Below are 23,036 nucleotides of genomic sequence, written 5' to 3'. Positions count from 1 at the left end.
CTCATAAAAAGGGGTGCTAGCACATTAGCCCATGGTTCCTTGGGTAGCTTCAACATTGTCCTCCAGGGCTATTTCCATAAAGTGCTCTGCACCAGCTGTCAGGGTATAGAAGTCGAATCCTGCACAACCATCTACCTATCTAACAGGGCCTGTGTCTTTCAATGTAGACACAGGTTCACTTGATGCTGTCCCTCTAAGGATGCCATTTTGCAGTTTTTGTTTCAATCTTCTTTTAAGTGGCCACAGGGTTTGCTGCATCCAGAGAGTCTGTTTACTGTCTTATTGCAGCAAAACTCTTGCATTTTGGTGCATGAAAATTCATGTTATGTAGAAATCCTATTCTTATCTATGCGGTTGGTACACATCTATGTACTGCAGTTTAGTGTGAAAGACAAAGGGAAACTCTTTGGGCCCATTCATATCTACATTTGGGTGTGATCATGTGTGCTGCATGCAACTTGGATGTAAAACCTGCCTGCCACGTAACCTAACCCTGAAAATGAACCCTTTAAACCAAAACCATTGTTTTTAAAAGGGGTTTTGAGCAGTATTAACATGTAATTTATAGCAAAGGTATATCATTTTATACCATTGATGGACATGTTGTTTTGAATGAAAAATATTCCCCTGACTTTCTCCAAAACATAAAACAACTGCTCTATTTTTCATGGGATGTATTCTTTTGTTATAGACGTGACTGTAATCTTTCAGAGAGCTCTGCTGTGGTTTGTCATGGCAGTGCAGACACTTACTTTAAGTAACCTCATATATGTAATGATGTATTGTCAATAAGGGTAATCAATAGATGCCACTCCATCCCGTCTTATTGTGCACAAGAAAGCACGATCTATAATATTTAATATACAACAATTGTGTTGTCATTGCCTTCACAGCTCACACACACTTAAGAAAAAATTATTCACTGTAAAATGAACCATTTTTAACAATAACAGAAATACTATTGAGATAACAAGGGAAATGACCTTGGTATATACTCTGAATTGAGAGCCAAGAAATGGAACAAAACACTGTACAGACAATAAAATTATCCTGATCGTGAAGCATTATTGAAATATCCCTTCACATATTCTTTCGTACATATGTAACCTTTTCAGTGCCAATAACAACATAGGGTCTAAGGAAATAATGTTGCCTTTCTTGCCTATACCAGTTAAACTCTTGTTTGATGTCTGTCAATGTGGTATGGGAAAAGAAGAACATATTGGATCAAGGGTGGGGTGGAGCTCAAGCATCGTGGGACCAGATGCAAAATGTAAGCACGTCCCCATAGAATTACCCTTAAAGGTCATAGCCCAGAAAAATGCATGTCTCATATTTAATTAAAGCCCATCAATATAGTAACATGGCAGATTCCACCAGCCACAATCCTTGAGCAGATATTACATTTATTATTAAATGTAGCAGCTACATCAAAACATAACATGATCAGAGAGTAGAGCTGTGGGAATGACCCAGCAGATCGACCCACTACAGGCTGCATGCAGGAAACTACAGGAAAAGAGGTGGATACAAGACCAGTCACCCTTCAGGAGAGAAAGAAGCAGCAACTGGTCTTTATTACAGGAAGCTCCTGTACAGTTGTAAAGTGCAGGGTTTGTTTAATGTGGACTACTACACAGAGGACAGCAGGAAATACACACAGGACACAAAGATTGAAGTAAAAATACACATGTTGCTTGTATTTAGACAATATTTGTTTAGCTCAGATTTTGGCCTCAAAGGGAACCGGTGAGTATAGAATAGTAAGTTGCCTTTGCTGAGCTGTTTTTAAAGGTCTAGTCACTGGCTTGGAACAAACATACAGCTGTTTAATCCTGAAAAGAACTCTCATCTTGCATTCTTTTTCCAGGTCAGTGACTCGCTAGGTTGTAAAGCCAGGACAAGGATGACAGCCTTGGAGCTCGCACATTTGAAAACCAAGTCAGCACAATGGCAACCATTATATTTCTGTCCACGCTGCTGTCTGTAATATTAGCCATTTTCCCTCCCCGGTATCATGTGACTCGTTAGTGTTACAAGGTCTCAGGTGGGAATAGGGAGCAGGGGTGTTATATTTGGTGTTATCGCTTTATCACTATGTAGAGTGGCAAAAGGGTCACCCAGGACTCTCAGCCAGAGGGGCTGAGCAATTCCAGGATGGAAATACTTTTACCAGGAAAGAGCTGGCTTCGCAATTCTTTCCGGGAAGAGCTGGCTTTGCAATTCTTTCCGGGTTTTCTAAATTATAACTGGGATCCTGGAACTGGGAGATTTCTAAGAGAATTGGGAGGGATGAAATCTCCATTCCTGGGTCCAGGCTTTAGTGGTGACCAGAACCAAATGATGGTGCACCTCTGCACAGCCCTTATGAGGAGGATGCTGGGTGAGGTTCAGGGCTCCACCCGGGTGACAGAGGAGGTCTCTGCAGGAGTCAGGAGGGCTCCACCCTGGGACCAGTCTGCGTCTGGCGGACTGAGGAGTGTGTCACCTGTGTGGGGAAAAGCAGCCTGTGTGGCAGGTGGTCTGGATACAGCTTGTGTGGGAATGGCGTTTGGTAATCAGACAACCTAAAGTCGGTGGACTTTGAAAAGTGTTATTTTGGATGAAGAAAAAAAACTGTACTTTGTGTTTGAAAACCCCTGCGAGGGTAATCACATTATTTTGTGAACCTTAATTTAACAAAAGTGTGCTGGGAAGCCCTTAAAAGTATTCATAAGTAAGTGGATACATCCTTAATGCGCTACCTTTGGAAGCTAAATCTCACAATATATACAATTCTCTGGGTGAAGGTCTACTTCATTTTCATAACAAAAATCGCTAGACAGTCCTTGATAATTTCATGTCTAATCTTTAGAGTAAAACTGAAGCCAAACTTTTTTTTAAAGTTTTGGATAGAGTAAGGGATGATCATATCCACTGTCAGCATTTTGGCATCTGTGTCTCATTGGGAAGATTTTCCTTAATTTCCTGTATAATAGCCACAACAGAAAGTGAGGGAAATCCTGGGCAGTTAGCAGGGTCACCAGACCTATTTATTTTCACTTTCAATGATAATGATTACTAGGACAAATAGAGAGGGGACACAGACAGCAATCAAAATCCAACAGATGTTCTAATCCCTTTCCAATCTATCCAAAACTAAAAATGTTGCACTTTAAATCTAATGAATTTCTCTGCCCATAAAGAAACTAGGTCACCATTCTTCATCTAGGACATCATCCTAAAAATTCAGCATTACGCCAGTAGATTTTGGAGTGTCTGATTTGTCTGTTCTCCATTTGATTTGATAGTGATTGTCAAGAAAATCACATGCATTTCCTAAGCTTGCTGGTGGTCTCATTGTGGCATTTTAAACCATTACAAGTATTTTTCTCTCCCTGGCACAGGCAGAGTACTTGAATTATTCTCTAAGTGCATTTTAACGGTGTTAAAACCAGGGTATTTGTGTGGGTGTACCACTGTTAAGAATGATTTATGTTGGTTCATTGTCTATTAGTACAGAACAGCTAATTGATATCCAATACCATTACATGGATGTCTCCTGGCTAAATTACCTAGCAATATACTCTGTTAAAGTATACTCACGCTCAGGGAACATCATTATCTATAACTGGGGTAGTTATATTGGCATTTAAAAAAATGTTACCTGCTCTCAGACCTGACCAACTGAATGCAGTCTTGTCATTCTTCTTGTCTTTTAAATTGCTTACAGAAATGTCACTCTACTCTGATTCTTTCCATTTCCAATGCTTGCATATTTTATGTTTTTTTTTTTTACATTTGTTTGTTCTATTCTCTGGAGAAGATTAAATCCTATATTTATGCAGGGATAGGGGGAAGCAGCATCCAACACTTTTTACGTGCATCCTGTTTGAACTCAATCGGTCCATTGAATCTATATATAAAGGGAGTTCTTAACTGAACAATGCACAAGGGGAGCTACTGCGAATGCTATTGTCCAAATTCAGATATGCTCCACTCTGGGGGTTCTATCAAAGGTCACAGATGGGGAATAATTATCATATCATTGGTATTGAGAAAAACAAGCCGCACAGTGCCGATGTGTGAACACATTTTGTGGCAGCTCAAAGCATTGGTCAGTTGCATTGCTAGCTGAATCTGTATTGGAATGAAAAGATACCGAGCTGTATTGTGAGGAACTGGTCCTGAAGGGCCACTAACGGCAATGAACTGACATGCTTCTCCATTGAACACATCTGGGTAATTTCTGTTTGGGTAATTGCTGTTTAGTGGTCCTCAAGGACGGGTTCGCAAACCATAGCGAGTCAGCTTGTGTTGAATCCATGACAGGCCAGTTTTCACTGCAAGACAAACACAAACATATGGCTTGGTTTTATGGATGGTTTGATGGTCTGTGGTCCTCCGGGACCGTGCAATAAGAAATACATAAAATGGTAAGTGCAGCAACTGTACTGTTTTGTTATTGCTGCATTGGTTTACAGAAATTTACTTCAACAATTCGTGAAGGAATTTCTTACCTTAAGACCCAGCTTTGACTGTTAAATTTCACAAATTTCAAATTAAGAAATGTCTTATTGTAATGTAGTTAATTCAGCAGTATTTATAGACTATGGCGCATTTATAGACTATGTATAGACTATGGCTTTGTATATACAGGCACTTGACATGTGAATAGGAAACTGTAGACAGTTTAGTCATGGGAATGATGGTAAATACAATGCAGGATATAAAACATACATATAACATTGAGATGTTTTCCGGACGATGTAAAACATAAATAATAAAAATATTCCTACAGAAGTGCTACATAATTATAATATAATTCATTATGCATTCTTCTCTTATCTATGTAGCTGAAAAATAATATGGTATGTACTGTAGTATCAAAGTGGCATGCTCTGTGCTGTCCATGGTGCTGATTATACTAAGGGCAGATTAAAAGGCCAGTCCAGTTCAGTCCAGTCAAAAGTAATAATTCCAATAGGTAGAGCTGATTAGTTTTAGGGAGGAGTCTGTTGTGCTGCCTTCTTCTATGCCTTCTATGTCTTGTATACCTTAAAAACAAACCTACCTGCCATAATTCCTATGTTTCTCCAGTTTTTGGGTATCGTCCTATGTTTATATGTTCTACCACCTCCTGTTGCATAATAAAAATCAAATAAGCAACCCAACAAAAAGTGCACTCAAACGGTACCGTTCTACCCCACTGTCCATCAGAAGCAGGTAACCTGATGACTGTACCAGATTTTTTACATAGATTTTGAATCACAGTTACACTTCAGAGAGATTTTATGCTGTGTGCTGGCTCATTTTACATTTCATCCAACATGCAGAGTGGAAACCACTCACAATGACCACATGAGATGTGCAGATACAAGACCGCTAGGACAGGAATCTCACTACTTGACTCTCTTAGAGTCTGTCAGGTAGTTTGAGGCTTTAGCATCTACCCAAAAATTAGATGTCCTTCAAGAGGTGACTGCTGAGGTTTCCCAGTGACATCACAGGGGTCTTTTACTGTATTAGATATCAAAATACCTCAGGTAAGATCAATTTTATGCAAAGTTCTAACTAGGGATGAGATTTAGGTTCAAGTTGGATGTGGGTTGCAGGCGATCCCCTGTCATGTAGGCCTTCCACAGACGCCTCCGTCTGCTGTTCCAGGCCTGTCTAGCTGTTTGCAGTCTGCGGTCCGAGCAAACTAATGGGAGAACTTTGCCCATATTTATTCACTTTATTGCCCATGCTCTGTGAGGGCCTTTGAACTTTGGTTAGCTGCTTAAAATGGCCAATAATGGGGTCTTTGTAATGTGCCAGCCCCCTATCTGTAAATGGATGGTAAGGCACAGAGCAGCCATAGTGTCAGTGTATTGGAAGCTGTTGCAGGGAAAGAATAGGGAAAGCTAACAAACTGTGATTAGATAGATAGATAGATAGATAGATAGATAGATTTATTTGTCACATACACAATCGTACAAGTATGATATGCAGTGAAATGCTTACACGACTGCAAAAGAAGGAAGAAAGAATACATTTTAAATAAAACTTTTACATTGTAAAATAAATATAAGTGTTAAATGTAAATATTAAAATTTAAATTTGACTAAAAATGCTAATACAATATGGAATGTAAGTGTGCAAATGCCAACAGCAGCAATACGGGGTAAAATGAATTAAAGTGATGACCAGCAATGTATTGACCTTTCCTTCAGTGGTGCAGTGTGTATGTGTATGGAGTAATTAGGGTTAATTAGGAAACTATACTTAAATTCTGATTGCCAGTTCCATGTGCAATGAACCCATTTGTTGCTTTTTTTCTAATTATTATTGGGGGGGTTGGGGGGGCTTTTTACATTTTTTTGGGTTGAGGTCAGCGGTCACTTTTAGCATGCTGTCTTATCCATAGCAACATTTTTTTTTGTGTGTGTCTGTGCTGCAAGGCTTTCCTTTAAATAATTTGGCTTTTGTTGCAGAGGTGCAGTGTGTTGAGTTCTTTAGTTCTGAGAGTATATCAATTTCAATCAGTTTTCAAATGTAATTAATTAGGGCATTTACTTTAAGTTAAACTGCTTTTTTGCAGCAAGTTTGACAATGAAGGAGCAGAAGCACGCTGGTGAAATCATCTCTGTGATCTTCACTCCTGGAAGCTTGTTCCCTGTGTTGGATTTACAGCAATGCAATAAAGCCTGTCTGGTCAACATTGCTGGAGCTCCCTCTCTCTGAGGACTGATGTGTAGGAGATTGCAGGAAACTAATATGAAAATATGAAGACAAGTTCAGGTACTTCTACTGGCTTTATTTAGAATTTTAAGGAATACAGCCAGTAGTAGTACCTGAATAAATACCTAATATACCTAAATAATTTTCGCTTTATCAAGAAGCACCTGGTAAAAGAGAAAGGTTTGTGTGCATAATAACACTTTTTGTAGTTAAATAGTACCTTTTCATAGATATATGTACATCAGACCAAAAGAGGAGTGATTTGGCTCCAAAATAGGTGCAGCCCCTCCGAATGAGGGACGTTTGGGAAGTACTGTATGCATAATGTACATGAGGAGTTCAACTACCACCTTGATATTAACCTAACCCCAAATAAAAACCTGCTCCTATTACCTATCTTATAGGACAAGGTCTCTTGTGAATTTGACCATTGCTAATTAACGCCTGGCATAAGCCAATCACGGCCCTCCACTGCCAGCAGCCATTGATTAAGGTGCATATCTGCTTTTCAGGCATGTCCTTGCAATAAAAATAATTAGACCCCAAAAGATTGACAGTTTGCACAGAAAAAGATGGAAGTACAAAAAAAAAGATAAATATTTTTTTTTCCTACAATGTTTATCTCCTCTCAGACAGGGACTGCAGATCAATTACCCTTATGACAAGGAATGATAATGACTCTATAATAGAATATAGTTAACATGTTCTAATGTTCTAAATGAGAATGTACACTATATTTTTTTACGTTGGACGGTTGTATACGATAACCAGGTTCTGTATATCAGAAATACTATTAGCATTATCTAGGGGTCGACTCATGAAGTACTATGTTACATTGCAAGTCTAACAACATGCCCTAATAACTACACACACAAAAATATGGATACATTTTTTTGATGTGCCTTGTCTGCAGGGGGGCTATGGGATTGAAAAGTGATCATGCTGAGATTAGTATTTTTACTACAAGTTCTGAAATTCTGCTTACAATGATATTGTCAATAATGGGAATGAAATAACACCAATTGAGGATGAAAAAGCCTAGAGAATAAATCTTGAGTTTAACTGTGGAATTACCAATCAGTGGTTTATACTTGGAAATGTAGGAAAAATATTACAGCTTATTTGCCACTTAGCATTTGAAAGATGATAAGAAAGGGAATTTCCATATGATTACCCTTGTTACAAGTTATGAGGCAAGTTCAGACCAAGAGTAAAATTTGTGTACACATAATGATGTTCTGGAAATGTTATAACTATGTTAAAGTGAATCTAAACCCAAGAACATAGATGTAATATACTGTAGCTTACAAGTCATAAAATGTGTAAGGTTGCATTAGTGTTTTTTTAAATCTTGTAATCCTGCCCGTAAAGCATTTCCTATCCTAGGGTGACAATGCTCATTCACTGTACTGTAGTAGTACTATCACCCTAGGACAGGAAATTTGTTAGTACTATAGAACACCCCCACTCACCTCCATACCATTGTGTAAGGTGTTCTGTAATATACAGAAGAAAACATGACAAGGTTGATAACAGTGCTTAACATAAGATAACACCGCAGGGAGCAAAGGCCAGCTCTGGCAGGATCAACAGGTATTTTTTCAGCTATCAAATAAAACACTTTCAATGGTGTACTTAAAGTTCAGCCATCGGTTTACAATTTCTCTGTCCAAAGATGCAACTATAGCCATAATAGGGTCATAAATGGCGGAGGAAAATTGGCCTGGCTAGAAAGTGATTTATACAGATAACAATAACATTTGTTAAACATGTTAAAAATGTATTTATAGTTTACCTATTCATGTTTTTTTTTACTTTGTGAATTAAAACTTTCTGTGTAAACAATATTTATTTTGTAGCATTACCTTGGTAACCAGGCAAGCGTTTTGTCAGTTAAAGTAGATGTAAATCCTAACCAAGTGACATTTAGGGGGTTATTCACTAAAGAGCCGACGGATATAGCCATAGTCTCTTCAAATTATTTGGCTTGCTTCGGCCGCCAAAGCCTTTCGGGTTCAGCCGAACCGAAGGGCTGCTGTATGGGCTATTTACAATAGCCCGTACATTAGCCTTCGACAGCTTAGTGAATAGCCCTCTTACTTGCCTGATCAATGTTTATCATAGACAATGGTCTTAAAAATAAAATACCATTTGCACCTTTTTTTATCCTTACTTGACCTTAGTGCTGCTAAACTCCTGGAACCACTTTTTGTATACATGTAACTCCTGAAGTTAGTATCACTTCAAATATGCTAGACATTGCTCCTCTTAATTGTTAATGAGAGAAGCGTGAGCTTCTAAGATCAGTTCTAGGCGACACGAAAGATAAATAACAGAGTTATGAGGCCCTGTATCTAATCGAGAAGTATCAGTCACTAATTTTTGCTCCAAAATATCTTAAATGCCTCAAACATTTTTCTCTTGTGAAAATGCCGCTTCCTGCCCTCACACTACAGTGCTCTGTGCTGGTAGAGCTGAGTTACAGTCACACCTCTCAGCACAAGTGTCCTCAAAATAGACTTGTATTGCAGACAAGTTATTAGTTTTTTTTCCCCTGTCTTTTACATTACAGAGCGCAGGAGGCCTAAGTCTGGAGTCTATTAGATTGTGCAGGCATACATAGGCATCCTGGACAACTGTTGTAACAGAAAAATGGAGCTAAGACTAAGGAAATGGAAGTTGCACCATATATTCACAAAAATATCCAAAAGAATATGTACAGGCTCATAGGTGTGCAGCTTTGATCTTTCATTGTAACAATGGCATTGCTTTTAGAATTCCTTGCCAATAACTTATTGTGGGCCTGTTCTCATACCCATTTTAGCTTTTAATAGTACATCCTCTAATTATAAATTATAGTTATCAGTAAATTCCTCTTGTTCACATCAATTCCATTTATTAATGAAATACAGTGTATGGACAGAAATATGAGATTGTATGGAGTATATAGTCTCCATGACCTCATCAAGATCAAGGTCATATTGACCTGCTATTAGATGGCCTCAAAAGCATTATTAATTGTTGAGCTGCTCATGTTGTCATATAACAATTATTACATGGTGCACAGAGAACCAGAAAACATGCTTCTCTGACAGCAGTTATAAAAGACATTTAGGGATGTGGGGTTATTACACTTCTATTGGACAGCAAATCCAGTTTCTAATGTAGGATCATTAGGACTCCAGATTGATATGGAGCAATGCTTACTTTACTACTGTTCTGGAGGAACCTTTAAGTAGCCATTACGTGAACTTCCCTGCATTTCCCCATTATCCTGATCCATTGCCAGACTGAGCAAGATTCTTGGGTGTTCGGTCTTTCTAGGAAAATCACAATGCACGCAGGGCTGGGAATGTGTGACAAAGTTGAGGCTTATTAATGGCCACTCAGGCACTGAGCTCTGTACTGTGGGAAGGTAGGGACAATGTCACGTTCTCTTATACCCACATATACCAGATATTTTGCAGGTGGTCTGGCAGCAGATAGGGGAGGCACGCGGATGAGGGTAAAGTAAGTCCTGACTGCTTATGTTCTTTCATGTAAAGAAAACCTGTTATATCCCCAGTATAGGTAAAGTAAATATATGAATTTGGTATTTGTGTTTTTTATATCTGCCATAGAATTCTATTTTAAACCTGGGCATTATACAGTACCTGTTTTTTAGTTGTTAAAAGCACCCCGCATTCCATGGCTCCTGGAGTTCTTTGAAACATAACCAAAGGTGCATTGAGGCACATAAAGTTGCTGGGCATACACTACTGAAGGCTGTTTACTATGGTTTATGTAGACAAGTTTAACCTATACATAGAAATCCAGCCAAAAATAACAAGATAAAAATGAATAACCCATTAAAATATATTTAAAAAAGCTTTTACTACAATATTTACCTTCAATACAGAGAATTCATGTAGTAGTTTTTATCTGCTGCTAGATGTCCTCAGCCTGATGGCTGGCATCATTCAACCCATTTCCTCTGAGCCCAAGTCGTCCTTCACCCATGTCCGACCTGTTACTGGATAATGAATGGAGAAGCAGCATAGTAATGAACCCATCTCTCTATCAAATTGTTAACTCATCCTATCCATATTCTTGCTGTCAGGACATGAAGTGATGGGCTCTTTGTATTGCTTATTCCTCTCGCACTCCAGCCCTGCCATACAGGCACTGAGAGAGGCTGATACCATGTAAAATTGAGATACTGCTTGCATTAAAAATATATTTAGGTCTCAGATGGCTGAATGCTGTCATGTGGCATACTTCTGTGCCCAGGTGTCATAGGTGCTTGCGTACAGCCATGGCCAGCGGCCTGTACAAATCAATGACTGACTTATGGATGGTGAAATGCTGAGTGGTTACATGTATAAGTGGTTATATGTAACAGTTTGCATCTAGGGCTGCTCATCTGTCCCTATACGCATGTAAGCGCTCGGTATCTCAGCATTTATCAGTCTGTTATTGATTTGTACGGGCTGCTTGCCGCGACTGACACCCGGGAGCAGATATGCACCCCCTTCATGACATTATACGGCCCTCTATGACCTTGCGCATGCTGCATGAGGCCTTAATGATATATTATTGATTACATAGCTTTAAACATTGGTATTATACAGTACCTGCTTTTTTTATCCTTTTCTTTATTGATTGCCGTTTCCCTCAACATTTATGACCCTTTCCAAAGAAGTTTGTGCAAATATCTCCAAAGCGTATTCATAATTGTCATCCTTGTCTAAAATGCATTATTTTCTAAATAAACATTTGATTCTTCCTCCAAGGTATATTGAATTTCAGTGGCAAAGATAAAACTCTTCTTTGGTTATTGGCGATGAGATTTAAAAAAATCTAATACATTGCATGCTGGTAATGTTTTATCTCTTTGTTATATTTCTCTTTTATCACTAAGGATTTTATTTTATTTTATGTTTTAGCTTTGCTTTTAATGTTTCAGTTGCCCTTTACTCCTTGATGTATCCTACCGACTGTTATTTAGCTTGCAGTGGCCATGACCTATGCTTGCTTAGTATAAAGGGTATTCAGAAGCATCTCTGTTGTGTTTTCTTGTACAGTGGCGTTCTGTTCCCTGTAACGCTGTTACAATGCAGTTCACAGATTGTGTCACTTTGTTATGGAGTCCTAATGCCTATTCTAGGTAGAAGATAAATGTAAGATAACACAAGTATGGGATGATCTGCACACTGCTGTGTACATGTTCTGTGTATAAATGGAAGATTTCAGATGTACAGTGGTGTACCAGTATATTGCCATTAAACTTCACTCTGCATTCAAGGTTATTTATGAGATGCTATAGTCAGGTAACATATTTTTCAGCTCATGGTCCCGCTTAGCTAAGACTAGTGAGTGTATTTGTAGCAGATGGAGGTTTTGGTATGGTTATCCTTCATAAAGTTATGCAGTGCATTTACTTAAAGTGAAACTGCACCTTCATACCACTAAATCATATCAGAGATGCATCCCATGTGATAAGATTTATTTATTTAGGTATACATGTATTGTATTTTGTATGTATTTTAGACTCTTATTATTTTAATTCCTCATAGTATATGGCTATGGCAATCTTCACCCTTACTAGATAGTATTTAGTTTGATATAGCAATGTGCATCATAAGTAATTACCTTGGAAACTTATTTTTTATTTCATAAAATATAATTTTCACTTTTTCGGTCATCTTTTTTTGCATCTCAGTGCTGCTGAGATCTCTTCAGCTTCTTCTAGCCTGTCTACATTGACTTACTCCAGAACTGGCAGCACATTATTGCTCTGGACAGGCTTACTAAGACAAGCACTGCCATTGGGGGCATGTTTCAACGTCAACAAAGATACATGAAATAAAGTTTGTCTCCCTACATATAATTGTCAGCTCTTCCTAATAACTAAAAAAAAAAACTTTAATCGAAAGGGGGCTGGGTTATCCATTTCTTCAAATTATTGGCTCTTACGACTTCTGCAAACCTTTCGAACAACAATTCTCACTTTGTTCGAAATATTGCTGCAAACCCATGGCAGAGCCGAATCTGAACCAAATCCCTACCAACTGATAGCGACAACAGTGGACTCTCCATGTGCAATGTGTGTTGGCACTGCCATTGGTAGTCTCCATGACAATTGGGAGACAGTAATCATTGTATAACATGACAAGGGTATTGTATACGTCTCTGGCTAAACATAACAAACCCTCTAACTTCATCCCTCTTTCTCAATTAATTTGACACGACACCAGTATTGGATTTTTAGCGGCCATTTTATTAAGTACAAAGCCATATATTAAAAACCTTAACAAAATCAACTGACAATGGGAATTAATGGGTCCTTGAAGGTCATCCCACAACAAACCAACTATTATCTGCCTACACGGGCCCCAGCCGCACAACACCGCCTCGGGGACTTTGCAGTATAAAAGCAGATACCAAGTCACTAATGACCTGACCCGTTAACACAGGGATGCCATACCTGAGACGGCTCCTCACTCAATTATACGTCAACTGCACATGTTGCTCCTCAAGGACCCTAATACCCTGCCTGGCCGCAGTGACCATAGTAAAACTAACAGAAAACAAAATCAGTCATATAATGTAAGAGGATAACACAATAACAAAGGACAACAGAATAAGAGGGTGGGAGGGTGGGATGCTGCTTCCATGCTGCTGACTCATTCTGTATCTGGAACTTTCTTTCCTCAAGGATCCACCTATCACTCCTCCTCTTATCTCCCTGGCCAATCGGGTTAGTTTTCCCACTTTTAACCACCACTTATCTATATGAACAAATTAACCCTCATATCTCTCCCTTTTGCCTCTACAAACCCAGTCATGCAGGCCTTACACATATGCCTCCGTCTGCTGCTCCAGGCCTGCCTGGATTATTTATATACAATTACTTTATTTAATAATAATAATAATAATAATAATATTTTTGTGGTCAGTGTTTTTTTTTCTAAATAAAGAGCCCATTGTTGCCACAAGAATGGGCACAGGGGTGGTAAAAAGAGCTTCTGTAACCCTCAGGATTAAATTGAGATCCATTGCACCTTTTAAAAACCACCTCAGCTTCACTTTTGTCATTGATTCTCCAAAAGGATGACATTTCACAGCAATCTACTGATTTTTGCTGAAATTTGGGGTATATAATAACTTACGATTTTGCTTAAAAGACATTAAAGGAGAACTATGAGGTGAGTGCTTTTCACTCACCTCATAGTTCTAGCTGACCTGTGACAATGAGACTGTCACAGGTCGGCTCAGTAGATCGGGAGGTGAGCGAACACATACCGGCGTTCGCTCACCTCTCGAGCAAAGTGGAAAGTTTTAAATAGTTCTAAATGTATCTTCTGTGTTGTCCATACCTAGGGATATGCAAAATTTAGGGGGTTATTCACTGAAGGGTAAAACGTTGGGAAAAGGCAGGAGAACAATCTAGGACAACATAGATGAACTAGAAAGTGAGCAGAATTGGATAATTTTTCCAAATCAGCTATTTTGTCCTAAATTGTTCACTTCTCCTCCCTTCTCCAAACTCCTTACCCTTTAGTAAATACCCCCTTAGTGGCTTCACCAAAGTTTTGTTGAGAATAACTGGAATTTTTGTGAGAGTTTGCCATTTTGGTAAAATGCATTGGGAAACCAAGGTGCTTTGGAAATTCTTTTTAAGGGTGCCGTGTGCTTTAAATGGCTCTTATAGGTTAGAGTAGCTCCATTTAACAATATCTTGGACCTGTTCTTATGCCAAAAAATGCCCCCCCACCCCATTTCCCATTCCCCACCCCATTCCTGAAAACAAGCATAGATATTGAGAAACAAAGGAACATTTTATACAAATTTGTAAAAAAAAAAAAAAAAAATCTATTTTGTCCTAAATTGTTCACTTCTCCTCCCTTCTCCAAACTCCTTACCCTTTAGTAAATACCCCCTTAGTGGCTTCACCAAAGTTTTGTTGAGAATAACTGGAATTTTTGTGAGAGTTTGCCATTTTGGTAAAATGCATTGGGAAACCAAGGTGCTTTGGAAATTCTTTTTAAGGGTGCCGTGTGCTTTAAATGGCTCTTATAGGTTAGAGTAGCTCCATTTAACAATATCTTGGACCTGTTCTTATGCCAAAAAATGCCCCCCCACCCCATTTCCCATTCCCCACCCCATTCCTGAAAACAAGCATAGATATTGAGAAACAAAGGAACATTTTATACAAATTTGTAAAAAAAAAAAAAAAAAAAAGTTTCAACTTATCTTTTGTAATAATGTGTTATCTTCTGTAACAAAAGTATTTTATCTAATAGCACATGGAATGCACCTGGACAGAAATACCATAGTAGAAAAACCCATCTGTTGATAAACAAACCCATGTGATCACTATTTCAATGCTGATTTTTATTCTCCAAACAGATGTTGCCAAAAAAATACAAACACCAAATGTAGAGTCTAGTTTTACCAAAATTTACTTGAAAGCAGAATAGTTATTATAGCCAACAAAGACACTTCCCTATCATCCATTTAATTTTTTTTCTTCCTTATCAATGAATCCCAAAAAAACAATGCTCCAAGGAATATTGTTTGCTGCTGTCACTACTGTAAGATGCATGATTAATCCTCTTGCTGTAAATATTTGTCTCCTACTCTTACGAAAATTGAGTTTTGTTTGTGCAGGTAAAGCCTTTGTTTGGCTATGAGATATAAAAATCATCTACATATATTTCATACTGGTGATGATCTTTCTCTTTCATCACTTATGCTTGTACTGTATATTTATTTTTTTAAATGTATTTCTTTCAACTTTGCTTTTAGTGCTTCATGCTAAATGCACCAATTGTTATTTCTCTTGAAGTAGCCCTGACCCAGGCTTAGTATGATGCATATTCAAAAGCAATGCTGATGTGTTATAGGCAGGACACAGACATTCCACTTCCTACAGTGTTGTTACTGAGTAGGTTACAAATTCTGTCACTTTGTTATGAATGTCTAGTCTAGGTAGAAGGATGCCTGCTAATATCATTATGGCAGACATATGAAGGGCAGCAAAAGTTACCTACACCATCTGCAGCTTTTAGGAAAGTAACACTAACACTTAAAGGGTTATTAAACCCTCCGTTTTTTTCTGCATATATCTACTGCTGGCCAGCAGTAGATATAATAGATATATGCAAAACTCTAAAAAAAAAAAACGCTTGAAAAGAGGTTAAAATGTACCTGTGTCTTCGCCGAGCTCTCCTGTCCGAAAATCTGAAAAATCTCGGCCCACCGCAATGGATCTTAAGGCATGCGCAGTTCAGATTTTCGGCCGGGAGACGAGGAGAGACACAAGGTAAGTCTATGGACAGCGTGCACCCTCATGCAGACACCATGGGAAAGGAAGTGCCAGTAAGCAGAGAGGAGTCAGCACTGGATTGGAGACCAGCAGCGCTGGAGGGACTGCTGAAAAGGACAGGAAAGAAGAAGAAGATCGGATTAAGAGACATCATTTAAGGTAAGTGCTTATGCTAACATTGGGGGGAGGGGAAACAAATGATACTTTAACCGCTTGAAGACCAGGTGTTTAGACCCTCTTCCTAGCCAGGCCATTTTTCAGTGTTCAGCGCTGCAGTACTTTGACTGACATTTATTCCGTCATGCAAAACTGTACTGAAATGAATTTTATACCATTTTTTGGGGACAGATAGAGCTTTCTTTTGGTGGTATTTAATCACCACTGGGGTTTTATTTTTTACTATATTCAGGAGAAATTACTGAAAATTTTGAAAAAAAAAGTTTTTTTTACATTATGTTATAAAACAACTAATATTACACACTTTTTTTGTAAAATATAAAAGACGGGGTCAGGTCGGGTAAATAGACACCAAACATGTCAAGCTTAAAAATTGCGCGCACTCGCAAAAAAACTAGCATACCCAAAATTGGTCATAGGCGACGCTTTAAAAGCTTTTACAGCTCATCAGTTTAGTGTTATCAGTGATTGATGGCCCTAGAATTATTGCTCTCACCGCGACGTTCGCAGCGATATGTAACATGTGTGGCGTAATGGGCGCAACCGTCATTTTCGCAGGTATGCGCACCTTAAGCATGTCTACATGCGTGTATTTAGGGTTGGGGACTTTTAAAAAATATATATTTTTTTTATGTGTAACTTAAAAATTTTTTGGGGGAAACTTTAAATTTGAGTCCTATTTTTTTTTGTTTGCCGGCGGATCGCTTGTATATTAACGGGCATCGCTGCCTGTTTTCAAATAACGGGCATTTCCAGCTTGCGCGCGACACGCCTGTGTGGGCGGAAGTAACAGGACGTGTATACACGCCCAGTTACATCCAAGAAGCTCCCGGCCGGCCGTTGTGTATACATGGTAGGTAGTTAATGTCACTTTACAGTGACACTAAACTCAGGAGTTAAATCTTAAAAATGCATTCAAGTACCTTAACTATAACTCCAGAGTTTAGTGTCACTGTAAGCTGGCCATTCATAGCTTACATTTTGACTAATTCCTGTGAATCATCCAAAATTCAAGCCTTGGGTGGCCCCATTTGCCCCACTAACTTTGATTGAAAATGTCAAAGGGGAAGGGTAGAAAATTATCAGCCGAACAGTGACTGAAGGAAATCAGTTGCAGCCACCAATCACGTGTAGCGTTCACCCCCGAAGGAGCCGCTGGATGATCAGGTACTTCTGTTTCACCTCTGCGATAGACCTCAAGCAATTAATCCCACAGCACACCAGCACACCTTGAGAGGTTTTGTAAAGGATTTAATGGCTGATTAATGTAGAATAATGCTATTAGTTGTTTACCAGTCACATACAATACAATCAATGACAGACTAAGAAACTCTGACACCCAGTCACCGTGGCTATCTACTGCCTATACGGAAACATGTGATGCCAGACTGTCTCAGGGATAAATCTTGAGATAGATAAATTCAACAATAATATCTCCCCTGGGAAGTATCACACCCCCTCTGAACTACTGGCCAGTAGTAATGTTCTAGGCTAGCCAACGTTGGGGCCCATACTGTGTAGCAGATGTGTAAAGGTACTTTGTCACATTGACCCAGAGGCCTCTCACCACTCCCAGGGTTATCTTGGAAAAGATGACGTCTTTCAGCAGAGTCCCTCTTTCATCAGAACGACACTTGGGAAGAAGGGGAGGTCATCTAGGGTTTCTTGGAACACATCACAACTCATCTAGGGTCATCTAGGGCCTCTGGCAATGATCTCTGCTGGCTCCGTTCGATTCCGCTCACTCAGCTGGACTGGCTAGGTCACTCCAGTGGCTGGATCCGCCTTGCGCCCAGGCCGCGATATCCCCGCCACTGCCGCGTCACTAGGCCTCAGTTTGGGCGCTCGGTCACAGTCTCCTCATCTCACCAGACAAATCTCACAGCACTGCAGTACACAGCCTAGGTGTCCCTTGCTATCTGGGGCTATCACCCGGCTCTGTAACATGCAGCCTGGAATCACACTGTCTCACATAGATCTGCCCTCTTCAGATCTCTGTCCCAGAATGAGCACGCACAATAGTTGCAGCCCATAGTCCTCCTGCTTCCTCCCCCACAGCATCCTGGGAGATGCAGTTCTCAAAGTCCGTTCAGCAATGTGTCCATATGTAATCTGTACTACAATCCCCACAAACTGTGCTCTCTGGCTCCACCTGTAGCTGAAACATCTTTTCTCAAAAAGGAGCTAATACCACAACATGACTACACACGTATTCAAGCAGCCATGCATACACTAGCTGGCAGTGAGAGATTCCTCTATCTATGCTGAAAGCGGGCTACACAAGAAAAAACTAAACTTGTAAGGCCATCTTAAGACTACAAATGTTTTAAGCATATGTATACCCCCAACTTTTCTCTTTTCATTTTAGGTAGGGTAGGGAATGCTTAAAAGCCCTGTTAGATTTGTTTTTGCCATCTGCGTCCCTTTGGTGACATTTTCCTTTACTTCTTGTTCCATGGCCATAATAGGAAGTGAAAAGAAATCTATCCAAAGTAAGGGAAATACCCGCTTAGACAGTTGTCACCAGAACAAGTATCGATTCATGTTAAGAAATGGTGATAATGGTCATCAGGACAAATAGAGATGGCAAATCTACCTAGAGAGGATACTGACAGCGATAGAAACCTGAGAGGGGTTCTAACCAGTGATTACTCCATCCAGGGTCCTCACCAATCACCACTTCATCCAAAACTACAGAACTGTACAAAGCTGGCTTTATATACACTTTTAAGTGATTCTGTCTCTTTAACAACAACAAAAATGTTTACCATAAGTATAACATACAGGCTAGCATATGCCTGCAGCAGCTTTTGGTGCCCCTGCTCTGTCTAAATGCCAGGCCACATTCCTATTTGCCAGTGAGGCAGCTCATCTCAGTGAGAGGTTCATAGGCATGTATGGGGGCAGGAGGGCACAGGTAACATCAACAGTACCAACAGATGGTGAAGTTTTGCCCAACCAAAAATTGTTTGGAATTTGAGTTGAGCAGTAGCACTAAAAGCTGCTGCAGGTTTGTGCAGGTGTCTCAAGGAGCCTAAACTTTATGCTGAGCAGCTTAGTGATTTAGTGCTTAGCACTTCTGATTGGCAGCCCTGGGCTCCTCAGTTTGAATCTCAACCAGAACACCACATGCATAGAGTTTGCATTTTTTTTTACAGTATTTGTGTTGGGTTCCTCACACACGGAAAAGACATGCTAGTAGGTCAATTTGCTCCTGTCTAATTCGGCCCTGGTATGTGAGACATGGATCTTAGATTGTAAGCTCCTTGAGGGCAGGGGAAAATTTACAATATGTAAAGTGCTATGTGAATTTTCAGCAATATATAAAATATTGATTAGCAGCTCTAGGCAAACATGTATATTTAACAGACTGTTAGAATGGGAGTCCAAAGTAGGCCTGTAGACACATTGGGCATCAATGGTATGCAGCCTTCAGACACATACTCTGCTCTACTTTGTTTCTACTTCTTGGGTTTGGTCACACAGATACTGGTGAAATGAGGAATTATTATTATTATTACATAGTATTTATATAGCGCCAACAGTTTGTGCAGCGCTTTACAATATAAGGAAGACATTACAGTTACAATACAATTCAAGACAAGATGGTAAGGAGGGCCCTGCCCCTGAGGGCTTACAATCTAAAAGAGGAGGGGGAAATGATACATGAGGTAGCTGTGGTAGCTGTGGGAATGAATTATGTGAGAATGTGAAGGTTCAGTGGTTAGGTTGAGGTGGGATAGGCTTCCCTGAAGAGATGAGTCTTTAGGGAACGCCTAAAGGCAGTCAAGGTGGGAGATAGACGGACAGGTTGGGGTAAGGAGTTCCAGAGGATGGGAGAGACTCTAGAGAAGTCCTGGAGGCGAGTATGGGAGGAGTGGACAAGGGAGCTGGAAAGCAGGAGGTCAATGGATGAGCGGAGGGGACGTTTAGGGTGATACTTTGAGACAAGGTCTGAGATATATCCGGGGGCAGAGTTGTGGATGGCTTTATAGGTGACTGTTAATATTTTGAATTTTATCCTCTGGGCGAGTGGAAGCCAGTGGAGGGATTGGCAGAGGGGGGATGCAGACACTGAGCGGTTGGTAAGGTGAATGAGTCTGGCAGCTGCATTCATGATAGACTGAAGGGGGGATATCCTGTGTAGTGGAAGGCCAATGAGGAGGGAGTTACAATAGTCAAGACGAGAGATAACAAGGGAGTGTATGAGTAGTTTTGCGGTGTCATTGGTGAGGAAGGGGCGTATTTTTGAGATGTTACGAAGGTGAAGGCGGCAGGATTTGGATAGCGATTGGATGTGGGGAAGAAAGGTGAGGTCCGAGTCAAGGATGACACCTAGGACCTTGGCATGAGGGGAGGGTTGGATAGTTGTGTTATCAATCACAACTGAAATGTTGGGGGAAGGTGCACGGGGTGGAGGAAATATCATGAGCTCAGTTTTTGAAAGGTTGAGTTTTAAGAAATGTTGTGACATCCAGACTGATATGTCATTTAGTAGATTAGTGACACGCAAGGACACTGAGGGGGAGAGTTGTGGAGTGGAAAGATAAATTTGAGTGTCATCCGCATAGAGATGGTATTGGAAGCCATGTGAGGTTATTAGTTGACCAAGGGAGGAGGTGTAGATGGAGAAGAGGGGTCCAAGGACTGAGCCCCTACAGAAAGAGGAAGAGGAGGGGAAGGAGTTAGAATTGTAGGTGACACTGAAGGAGCGCGTAGATAAGTAGGATGAGAACCATGAGAGAGCAGAGTCTTGTAGGCCAAGTGAGTGGATTTTTTTGAGGAGCAGCGGGTGGTCAACAGTGTCAAAAGCAGCAGAGAGGTCTAATAGCAAGAGTAAGGAATAGTGGCCGTTGTTTTTAGCGGTTATTAGGTCATTGGTGAGTTTTAGGAGGGCGGTTTCAGTGGAGTGTTTGGGGCGAATGGAAAAGGAATGAACACTCTGCCGAACTCTGATGTGTACTAATCCACTGAGCATGAAATTCCTTTTCAGCCACAAGGTCAGTCTGACACTAAACATGAATCAGAATGGGGAACTGATCACCTCCTTTCAATATCTAAACAAAGTGTCTCCTAGGCTGTAGCCTTTATGTCTTTTTTATTATTCCTTCCATATTCATAAAATCATTGTTTTTCAATTTACCAATGTAATTATCTGAAACTTTTACTTTTGGATAGATTGGTGAGGGGTTAGAACACCTATCTGGTTTTTATTACTGCCTGTATCCCTGTTAGGAAAATTCACCCTCTCTATTTGCTCCAGTGACAACTGGAGGATTGTTCCCCCACTTTGAAGATATTTTCCTCTCTATTTGTTGTATCTACAAAACAGAGAAGCCAAGCCCAGAGGGGAGTTTAACCATTCCCTCCACTATCCAAAATGGGAAAAAAATGGTTTTGGCTTTAGATATACAGTAGCAGGAAGGCCCATCTGGGATGCCCTGTTGAAGGGGGTTATTGGAGGGGGGGCCTGTCAGGTAGGCTGTATGGGGGTCCTATCATTTTTAATGGCGACCCTGGGTTGCTGTATATAGTATGGTGTTTACTGGAAGTCCAAAAACCAGGCCACAGGCTGGGAATTGTCCAGTCTTCCATAATTTGAGCTTTTACAGTGTTGGCACCCTGTTATGATTTATGACCATTGTGGCAGTGTAAGCCAATGCCACGGTGGAGGATGGTGACCTTGGCACCCAGGACTCTCAGCCAAAGGGGCTGAGAGGGCCCAGAAAGTAAAGCAGGTTATAAGGAAGAGCCTGGCTTTTCAGGTTCTTCCAAGTTTTCCTAAATGTAGCTGGGATCTGGAGCTCTGGAGATTTCGTAGAGCTCTGGTTGGGATGAAATCTCCAGTCCAGGGGCCAGGTGTTACCAATGACCAGTATAGCTGGATCAGGTGGCTTAGAGCAGCCTTATTAGGAGTCTGGACCAGAGTTCAGGGAGGAGTGTTGGAGTTGTGTGTGTGCAGGGAGCACACAGACCAACTCTGTTGCGTGCTGGACGCACACGGAACAGCCAGGGGTGGCTGGGAGAGGTCAGGAAGGTCGGTGACCCCAGGGACCTGTCGGACGCACTGCTGGGAGAGCAGAGTGAGTGCCCACGAGGGGAGAGGTCAGGAAGGTCGGTGACCCTAGGACCTCTGGTACAGACTGCTAAGAGAGCAGCGTGAGTTTCTTGGAGCTGTGGAAAGCTACTGAGCCATATAAAAGACTGTCTTATGTTGCTGCTGCAAGCTATTTTGTGTTTGCCCTTTAATAAACTGCATTTTACTTGACTTACCTGGACTACAGTGGAGTGTCCTTGTTACACCATAGATATGTGTAATTTATGACCATCCAATATATGTGTCTCAGCTGTTTATGTAGCTGTTCATTTGCTGTTCATGTTCCTTTAACATTGCTGGAAAGTAGTGCACTTGTTCAAAATCCACTGAAGATTATCTGAACTTCTGAAGTATTCTCTAAACGCAAACTTGCAACTTTGCTTTTGATTTGCGGAATACATAAGATTATCTCAGACAAGGGTGACTTTCAAGTCACCTTGTTATCTTATCCCAATGCTTGCCTTGTTTGGCATATTCTGTTGCAGTCTCTTTTTTTCTAATGTTCCCACCCCTCCTCATGAGGGTCCCAGGACCCCTCCAGCCAAATTCTTCCTGCTGCTGCCGTTACCGTGGAGCGCACTCGCTGCTTTGATGCAGCCACCTTCTGGGTTGCTATGGCAATGGCCCTTCATTCTAGCAGTCTACCACACGGTGAAGTTACAAGATGCTCCCTCAGCTCACAGTCTGTTTTTCTCAGTCAGGCTATAAGAGGGAGAGAGACACTAATGAAGCAAGTCTTGGTCGGGGGGG

The sequence above is a fragment of the Nanorana parkeri genome, unplaced genomic scaffold, assembly GCF_000935625.1.
Source record: "Nanorana parkeri isolate BGI_ZX_2015 unplaced genomic scaffold, ASM93562v1 scaffold52, whole genome shotgun sequence".
NCBI classification, from domain to species: Eukaryota; Metazoa; Chordata; class Amphibia; order Anura; family Dicroglossidae; genus Nanorana; species Nanorana parkeri.
The sequence above is the reverse complement of the archived record's forward strand: the minus strand, read 5'-3'. Positions refer to the sequence as shown.